This window comes from Seriola lalandi, unplaced genomic scaffold (genome assembly GCF_002814215.2).
Source record: "Seriola lalandi dorsalis isolate HSWRI2012SDOR001 ecotype SW California unplaced genomic scaffold, Sedor1 jcf7180002054660, whole genome shotgun sequence".
Classification (NCBI taxonomy): domain Eukaryota; kingdom Metazoa; phylum Chordata; class Actinopteri; order Carangiformes; family Carangidae; genus Seriola; species Seriola lalandi.
In genome coordinates, this window is record NW_019525213.1 from 202818 (window position 1) to 212677 (window position 9860).

General features: G+C 42.4%; 1 protein-coding gene across 2 annotated transcripts in view; it reads right to left on the bottom strand.

The window, feature by feature from the left end:
• Window positions 1-9860, bottom strand: part of fndc3ba (fibronectin type III domain containing 3Ba) — a 96178-nt gene that overhangs the window by 37186 nt on the left and 49132 nt on the right. The gene's annotated exons all lie outside the window — the stretch shown is intronic.

Genomic DNA, 9860 nt, shown 5'->3' on the forward strand with positions numbered 1-9860 from the left:
TCAGTTTGTGACAGAGACAGAGATTTATTTAATATTTCAGGAGACCAATAATAAAGTTTGAAAAACACTACTGCTTTACCTCACCGCTGAGTGTTATGACTCGCTGTGGTTGTTGGGTCCAGCTGTTTAAGTGTTTAATACAGAGAACAACCACAAAGAGTCGACGCTGACGGCTGAAACAGAAACGTAATCTCTTCCCAGTGCAACTCCACACACACACACCCCCACCCCCGCACGCACACACACACCCCCGCACGCACACACACACACACACAAATGCGCGCACACACACACACACACACACACACACACACTCTCTTCTGTCCTCACTGTCCCTCACCTCCTCTCTTCTGTTTATGTGCTGCCCACGCACCCTCACTTCCTCTCCTCGTCTGACCTCACATCCTGTCTGTGTCTGACCGCCTGTGTTTGATTACCGAGGACAGCCAGACGGAGCGAGGGAGCACAGCGGACAGCAGGAAAAGAAGAGGAATGAGGAATTGGGGAGGGGGGGAGCAGCAGCAGCAGCAGGCCGAGCCAAAACTAGGCGAGAAGGGGATTTAGAGGATGAAAGAGAGACACTGAAGGACAGACTGCAGAGAGAGAGAGAGAGAGGACAGGCAAGAGGAGTCTGGGTAAGAGATTAGGTACAAAAACACAAGGAAATTGAGAGACAAAGAGCGAGCCAGGGATCAACAAAGAGGAGGAGAAATGGCAGGATGAAAGAAAAGAGAAAGGAGAGGTCTTAGGAGGATGTGAGACAAGGATTACACAACCTTATGTGACATCATCAGAGGGCGTAGAGCAGGTGCGCACCACTGATCGAAGTGTAGTAGTAGTTATAGTACAACTACAAGCCACCAAAAACGTATTTTCTGAAGTTTTCTTTAAGCCTTCAATGTCCCTCAAGATAGGGTCGCAGGTGTCTCCTGGGTAATTTAACAACACTACATGTTTATTTCATGGCCTTCTTTAATTATTTCAACTTGAGAAATCATGGGGGGTTTTTTTGGGCTGCTTTGGTATGGTGGGCCTATATGCTACACTAGCCATTAGCATCAGCGCTGTTGTTTGTGGAGAAGAATTAAGATACTCACAGGCACAGATCAGAGCGGTGCAAATTAAGGATTATCTGGAATCTTAAAGGAACAGTTGAACATTTGTTACTGAGAGCTAGATAAGAAGAAGAATACCCATGTCACATCTGCACACTAAATATTAAGCTACAGCAAGCAGCCGATTACCTTAGCTAAGCATAAAGACAGGAGGAAACAGCTAGCCTGCCTCTCTCCCAAGGTTAAAAAAAATTCCAATTGAAACATGCCGTTACTACTATGTTTCTTCGCCATGCTTCATTCATTAACTTCCTGGACTGTCCATTGAAAGCTGGGAAACCTCGCAGTGACAACAAAGGCTTCAGCTGTTTGACCCCAGTTTCTGGTCTTTATGCGAAGCTAAGCTAACTGCTTGGCGTCTCTAGCTTTATAGCATACAGACAGGAGAGTGGCATCAATCATATAATCTAACAATGCAAATAAATTTACTTATTAAAATGTCAAACTAGTCCTTCAACTGCTAAATGTTTTATCAGGTTTCTGTAAAGTATCAGTTGTAGCTTGAGCTCACTGTTTGAGGCACACACAGAACACTATGTTCAACTCTATGATATATTGATCAAAGTACCAGACATTTTCTAACATAGCTGCTCATGTTTTACCCCGATGACTCAGCCAGGAGAGTTTAATGGCTATCTCAGACTCTGACTCTGAGGTACTCCAATTTACAGTATAATCTACATAGAAAATGAATGGGACTTTTATTTCCAAAACCCTGGACACCTGAAATAACTCACCACTGCAACTCTTTTCCACGGAAGCAAGTAGGGAAACACATTGGATTACTTGGAAGCACACATTCATATAAATACCCAATGCGAGCCTCATTCTGACGCTATCCGATTCATTCCTTCCTCTGCTGTCTAATTCGACCGCCCTTGCTCCCCCAGTCTTCCTCAAGTTCATATTTACAAGAATCTTTTTGTGATGTCGCACACCTACACACTTTAGAATTAATGGCGTCACTTGCAAAATGAGCTACAGTAAAATTGAGTCACTTTGACATTGAGGAGGTTGCATTCCTCCTGCATGACAGCCTGTGGTTCTTAGACACAGTCTGTCTGCACTGGGACAGAAAAAGACCTTTAAGGCCTAGAAAAAAAATGTGAAAAATGTGGCAGCGGTCGCTCAATCAGCCCCCACTACACACACAAACGAGGCCAAAGGCACAGAGGGTGTGTGCGTGTCGTCCTAAAGGAACAAAGTGAGATATGATACCCATCTTTAGAAGCCTCTAATCAGGGAGTACAAAGCAAAGTGACGAACACTCAGCTGGAAAAGGACAGAGAGAGAGAGAGATGTGGAGATGAGAGGAAGGAGTGGGGACAGAGTGAGAGAGAGAGAGAGAGAGGGAGGAGAGGAAAGAGGAAAATGGAGGTATTGAGGGGCACAGACCTTGGATTCCACACTATTATCATCTGCTGCATAGTGAGCATTCCATCTGTTCAACAGCTGGGCTACACACACACACACACACACACACACACACACACACACACACACACACACACACACACACACACACAGTAGAGAAGTCGTTGGGACATGCCTGAAATTGTGGTTGTCATGGTGAAGGTTTGGTTCTCATGGCCAGAGTCCTGATCGTTTATAAAGAGGATTAGAGAGGGAGAGGCAGAGAAAGAGAGAGAGAGACTGGCACAGAGAGATGGAGGAGTAGAGTAAGAAGGAGAGCAAATGGGCAGAGGAAAGAAAAAAAAAATTGAAATTAAAATTCAAAAGTCAAACCCAAAACAGAGTGGATAAGACATAGGAGATAGAGACAGAGGCAGACATGCAAATAAGCAACCTGGTTACTCTCCAGTAACATGATTTATTGGACTTTATGGAAATGAGAAACCAAGTTTCTTTAATCATGGTGGGGGATTGAGAGATACAGCTAGATTTCTGCAGAGAAACCTGATTTCTTGGCCGTGTATAACCAAGTGTGAATGACAAAGACTGCAGAAATTATGTCTATGGCAGTAACACATTATTCCTGTGCCCTAGTGTCTAAAATAATCAAATCCAACTTTTAGTGAAACCAAAACAAATAACTCGCAGTATAAACACATATAACCAATATAACCAATTCCCTGCCTTAACCTGATTTCTCTCAATAACCTGGTTTCATGTGTGCATGTAAACATAGACAGAGAGACAGAGAGACCTTGTCCACTGCAGACCTCTCACTAAGGAGAGAGACGAGAGTCTCAACTGCCAAGCGACACAAAAACTCTCTCCACTTTTCCAAGAAGAGTATGAAGAGTGTGCGCATGGATGCACGTGTGTTTATGTAAGTGTGTACGTGCAGCGAACAGCGCTGCGACCTGGGCCAGGCAGCGAGGGATTATGGGGGATGAGTTTCTCAGAACCCTGACCCCATCCGACCCTGCTCAGCCCAAAAAGTCTCAAGAGTGTGACTGCAGACTGGAAGGCAGAGTAAGAAGACAAATCCAAGGCCTGACAGACAGCAGAGGCAGAGAGGGAGAGTGACAGTGGCAGAGAAATGGAGGAAGGCAAAGAAAGAGGCGAACGGAGAGACACAGCAGCAGACTGATGGAGTTATAGGGACAGAGATAAAGACGGACCAAGGTCACATTCACACTGCTGCACAAACTGCCATTTTTCTTTCAGATATATATGTTTTTAAGCAAATATTCCTTTTCTGTTCCCCCACCAGCAGCATCAATGTTAGATTTTAAAACTTATTTTGCAGTTGAAGCTTTTATTAAAGACCTTTGTGGACACAGGCATGACCGCCCCCACTTCCCTTTAATCAATTTTCAAGTTTCATCATTTACTGTTATAGGAATTATAGCGCTTATTTTCTCACGTCCTATGGTACACAAGCAGTGAATATCAAGACATTCTGCTTGGACTCTAATTTAATTCCTGCTTCTGCAGAAATGACTCAGGTGTTTATTTAGACACGAGAGAGATGTTAAATTACCATTACACTTAAAGGGGGCTCCTGCTTCCAGCATTTGCCTTTGGAAAAGGACAACAAACACTTCAGCTGGTCTGTGCCATAAACCAACAAAAAATCCAGAGACATAATGTGAAGAAACTAAAAAGGTGGTAGCAGCTTCTCTTCTACCTTTATCTTGTTTGTTTGCATTATGATGTCTCAAAATGAATGAAATACGGGTCTGAGAATGCTCCATGTAAGAGCTTTAAATCCGCTCGAAATGTTTCAAAGTGTGCACAAATCACTTGAGCAGTAAGCCGCAGATGTCTGAGGGTTTATGCATTTCGTCTATTGAATTACTTAATTTGATTAGGACAAACTCAATTTTAACATGATGAAGCAGTTAAAAAAGACTTAATATTATGTAACCCGGTTCTGGTTAATTCAGAGCGGTCGGGTGCTGTAGTTTGATAATGTGGCGAGTTTATCGCTTGTATCACAAGGTTCACTCAGCTGAATGGGGAAACGTCTGGTGTACTCATTGTGATTGGCGAGAACAACCTCCCCTTCTAATCCCGCTAGTCCTGTTACATGATATCAGCGGGAAAGACATTCCTCTGCTGGTAAAGCCATCCCTTGTTCTCTCTCTGTTTTCTGTACATCCCCCTATTTTGGCTCTTTCATTCCCCAATTTCTGTCCTTCATTTCTCTCCTCTCCTTTCCCCTCATCTTATCTCTGTCATCTCTTTCTTCTGCCGACATTCCCTCTTCTCATCTCTCTCTTCCACCCCACTGCCCTCCATCTTGCCCTACAAACATGGCCGTATTTGGGTTTGAGGGAAGGGAGTTGGAGTTTGTTGGGAGTGGGGCCTGAGATTATCGCCATGGTGATCCACACCAAAACAGTACAGTTGGGGAAGGGTGGGTGTGTGCTCACACATTTCCAGGCCTGTTACTACGTTTACAGCAGGAAGAGCAGGAAGACAAGTTTGATGTTAATATAAGGGCTGAGTCATGACTCGGTCAAAGGCCGCTCGAGCTAATGAGGATGACATCACTGAAACATTACAGGACACTGGGCTTTTAAAGGCCTCCTTTTACTACCGCCATTGTTCTAAAACTGTTACTTCATTGGTACTTCAATTTAATTAGTAGGAAACTCTGTCATAGTGAAGAAAAAAACATGTCACTGATACAAGAGCCAATAGTGGTGATGGCTCTGTCTTCCTAGAATCTGTTGTTTAGCTAATGTTTTTCGATGCCCTTGTACTTTTTACCTGCAATATTGGTGATGTCAGAAAGCTCTTTAGTTCATTAGGAAGACCCTCCATTTGACCTCTGACCTTCTTGAGAAAAGCCTGACCACAATCTGTTTTGTAGCAACTTATTAACATTTAGAGGTACAGATTTAATGGGCTATTATAAGTCATTTTTAGAAATGAAAGTGATAGAGATAAACCCGCTACCCTTTATTAATGATTAAACATTTACCTGGCTGATCATTAATGAATTATTATAAAGTGAGGCAATCAATCTTTTATCAATGACCGAATGGACTATTAACCTAGTGACATAAAAAATGTTCTCATAATTTGCTTGTGTGATTTTTAAGGCACTGGTAAATTATTTATTAACCACTAATATAACCATTAGTTACAACTTAAACCATCTATTATAGGTCCCTTGTTAAACAATGGTGCCAATTACTTTTGTGTTGCTTTCATTTTCAGTACCTTTTAAAAACAAGCACTGGCTAAAATACTAATACGTATTATGCAGTAATTAGGCAAAAAAGAGATCTGAAATTTGAATGGGCACCAAGTTTTAAACTGACATTTACTTTAAAAGAATAATAATAATAATAATAATAATAATAATAGTATAAACGTTATTCTTATAGCACCTATCAAAAGCAAAAATGTTGCTGCTGGAAATAGCATAAACAAAAGAGGGAAGGAAAAAAAACAAAACAATGAACCAGGATTTTAAGATATTGATAAAATCATTAAAAGATTGCAATAAATAGTTATCAGTTAACAAAAAACCATATGATACAAGTGAGATTTTAGAAGAGATTTAAAGGAGGACACAGAGCTTGCCTGCCTAAGACCTTCACAGGTCAGGGGCCCAGACAGCAAGGGCTGGGTCACCTTTGGTGACAAGTTGGGAATTAGGAACCATTAATAGGGCCCTGCCAGAGGATCTCAAGCAGCCGGACCACTCACTCCGCTTTAAAAACAAGCAGTAAATCTTAAAATCAATTCCAAAACTCACAGGAAGCCAGTGAAGGGAAGTGAGGATTGGTGTAATGTGGTTGCTTCACAGCAGCAATGTTTTGAATCAGCTGCGGTCTTTAGATATGACGCCTGCTGATACCAGAATAGAGTGTATTGTAATAATTGAGTCTGGGAGAGATAAAGTCTTGATCTAGGTTAGCCATCTCAGTTGGGCAAAGCAGGATTGCATCATTTTAGTTACCTGAGCATGAAAGGGCAATTCTGGTATTCTGTTAGTTACACCATTGGTTTAGCATATCAAATGATCCTGTAATCCCCCATTTGTGGCTACAGCAGTTGCTGTTTACTTTCAGGGTTCTGCAGGAAATATGTTAAGGTAAATTACTGATTAAGTTCTCAAAGTCTCTATGCTAATGCTGTTCTTGAGCTTATTAAAATCCTGATGATGGGATTGTTGTTGGCACTTTTATATCACAGTTTTTTAAACTGTCTGGCAAAGATCAGAAAAAGGATGACAAAGTGGACTGAGGAGGATAAATTTGTATTCTTGGATGAATAAGCCAGAAAAGTCATTTCTAATAAATATGATCAACTCTGAAGCAAAAAAAAAAAAAAGTGCCAAGAACTAAGAGACATGAAATTCCAGAAGGGATTTCCTTGTTTTACAACATTTCTCCTGGCACATTTTCATTATGTTTGGCAATGAGGCAAAATCTTTAGTAACTTCTTTGGTTTAGATTCACTGTGTCAACACTGAAGATACCTGAAATGTTTTCCTTTAATTTCGTTGGCAAGGCGATAGTGCAACTGAAAATGAACTTTAAGAAATTCCTGAAAGACTTAAAATGCTTCTCAGGATGAAGAAAGGAAAGCTAGTCGGACACAATTTTCATTTCTACATAATAGATAACGTCTCCACAGTTCTCATACCACAACACCAGACCACTGTAATATCTAAAACCCCTGTTATTCTCTTCATATCTCATTCACAGAGCCAAAATGGTGGACACAGCAGCAACTGCACACATCTGGTTTCTCCTGAATTCACAGCACTTGGCAGTGACGTAGAACCAAAGATGGAGGAGCTGAGGGTGCTGGTCCATCTGTTTCTGCTGAAATCCCGGTTTCTCTGAGTGAGAGACAGGATCTGCGGTGGTGATGATGCAGAGCCAAGATGGAGGAACAGAGGGGACGGGGCCCACATCTGTTTCTGCTCAGCAAACAGCTCAGTTCTGAGGAAAAAAGGCCTGTAGAGCTGGCTTTACTAGGGAATGGTCACTGCGCTCGCCAAGTCAGCCTGCTGCCTTACTGGCACCAGGGCAGTAGCCACACACACACACGCGCAAACAAGACCAAGGGCATCAAGGGCAAAGCGTAGGCGGTGCTGTGCTGTGTGTGTGTGTGTGTGTGTGTGTGTGTGTGGTATTCTGGGTTGGACCATACTTGGATGCGCCGGGCCAAGCAGCAACTTTGTCGGAATGTTTGTACTCTGCTCTTAAACTCTCCGTCTTTCCATCTCTCCGTTCCCTGTGATGTAGGAGTTCTGGTTCTTTTTTTTCCCTTTTTTCTTTTTCTTCGTTACAAACCTTCCATCCGTCTCCCTCCTCTCTCATCTGTCCTTCAAATCCTGCATTCCTCTCTCCTCTCTCTGCTTGCCCCCCTCCCCCTGCCTCCCGCCAATCCTCTGGACCCTCATGCTCTGATTGTTTTACAGGAAGCCCAGTCACGGGGTGTTTGTGCATGAGTGTGTTTCTGTACGTGTGTGTGTGTGTGTGTGTGTGTGTGTGTGTGTGTGTGTGTGTGTGTGTGTGTGTGTGTGTGTGTGTGTGTGTGTGTGTGTGTGTGTGTGTGGTACATCTAGCTGACTAGGCCTGATCTCCACCCCAGTACTGAGACCCTAGCAGACCAGAACAGACAACCGACAACATGCTGACATGTTCCTGTCCGTCATGTGTGTCATTGGTGTTCGAGTACGACACTGTGTGCAACATGAAACTGTGAAACTCATAAGCTGAGCTGTCGACCTTGCTTTACTTATCCTCCTTTGGCACTCCTCTAAGATGATTCTCTGTCATGTGGCAGTGTGTGTGTGTGTGTGTGTGTGTGTGTGTGAGTGTGTGTGTGTGTGTGTGTGTATGTATACTGTAAAAAGGTGTGCAGCCCCCCTCCCCAGTGCAGTGCAGTCAAACACTGCCTCTTCTGTATGTGTGATTTTTGCATTTGCAGATACACAGACTTGCAAGCACACTGATTATGAGTATATGTGTGCAGTTTTAAATGCATTTTGTGCATGATACCAAAATCAATAAAATATAATCAACGAGATCTTTTTAAAGGGCCAGTTCACCCAAAACAAAACATATTTCTGTTTTATTTGCGGGTTATTAGATATCCTTCTCAAAAACTGTGCAAATGCATCTGCTTTAACACCAAAGCAATGAATGCTACAATGATATGAATGGCCTTCTGCAGCAACAGCAACATCCCTATTAATCTCAATAACATCATCAGACTTCTTATTTTGTCAAAAAGCCAAAGATATTGAATTATAATGATATGAAATTCTGACAGTGCGGGATGTGGATTATGCAGAGTAACTGAGACATTTTTGTCTGGAAAGAGTTGTTGCTACTTGAATTTTTTGAAATGTCCGTTTCAATGCCGTGAGCAGCACAAACACAATTCCACTCACCTCGAATGTACCGACATGGAAGTGGACGTCTCAGAGACAGGCCTCTCAAAATATGAGGGAATAAATCTAAAACTCTTTGCACGGCCAGAGACCACCAGAGGCAGGTGTGAAAATTTGGGTGAAGCAACTGATTAAACAAACCTCTCATAATGTTTTTCACCCAGCGAAACTAAACTACACCCCACCCCCATTATGTTTAGGGACTTTCAACAGCTTTACAATCCCAAAAAATCTAGGCCAAATCCAAACAATATTCAATATAGAACACAATTCTTTCAACACAAAAGTGGAATTACATAACTACATGGCAATGTTCCAAAATGTTCAAACTTTCTTTTGAGTTCAGCTCAAATTTCACACCAGTTTCATGGATTTGGGACACACACACGCGCCCACACACAAAAACACACACACACACACACACACACACCTGGCCCAGATGAAATATTCCTCTGATGTGACACCATACTGTGACGGACTAAAGCAAAGTTTTACGAGGACAGTAAATTAAAAAAAAGAGTTTGACAGTTACATTGATGGATTACATGAATTTATGTTTCCCTCTATGTTTTTTCTGTCATCACCTCTACAGATAACTCTGTGTGTTATGTGAGTGTGTGCATGAATGAGATACTCTGCTCTATTTTAATAACTCAGACACACATCTGATGTGTCAAGAGACATGTCATTAGAGAGGAACAGTACCACGAGTGAGCGTGTGTGTGTGTGTGTGTGTGTGTGTGTGTGTGTGTGTTTGTTTGTGTGTGTGTGTGCCCTAACGTCTTTGCACGTGTGCACTTTTTTTTGCGATAAGGCTGAGCTGTGGTGTCTATATCTCGGAGCTCAAAGGTTTCCTTCATCTCAAGCAGGACTCTACAGGTATGTGAACCCCCCCCCCTTCAACCACC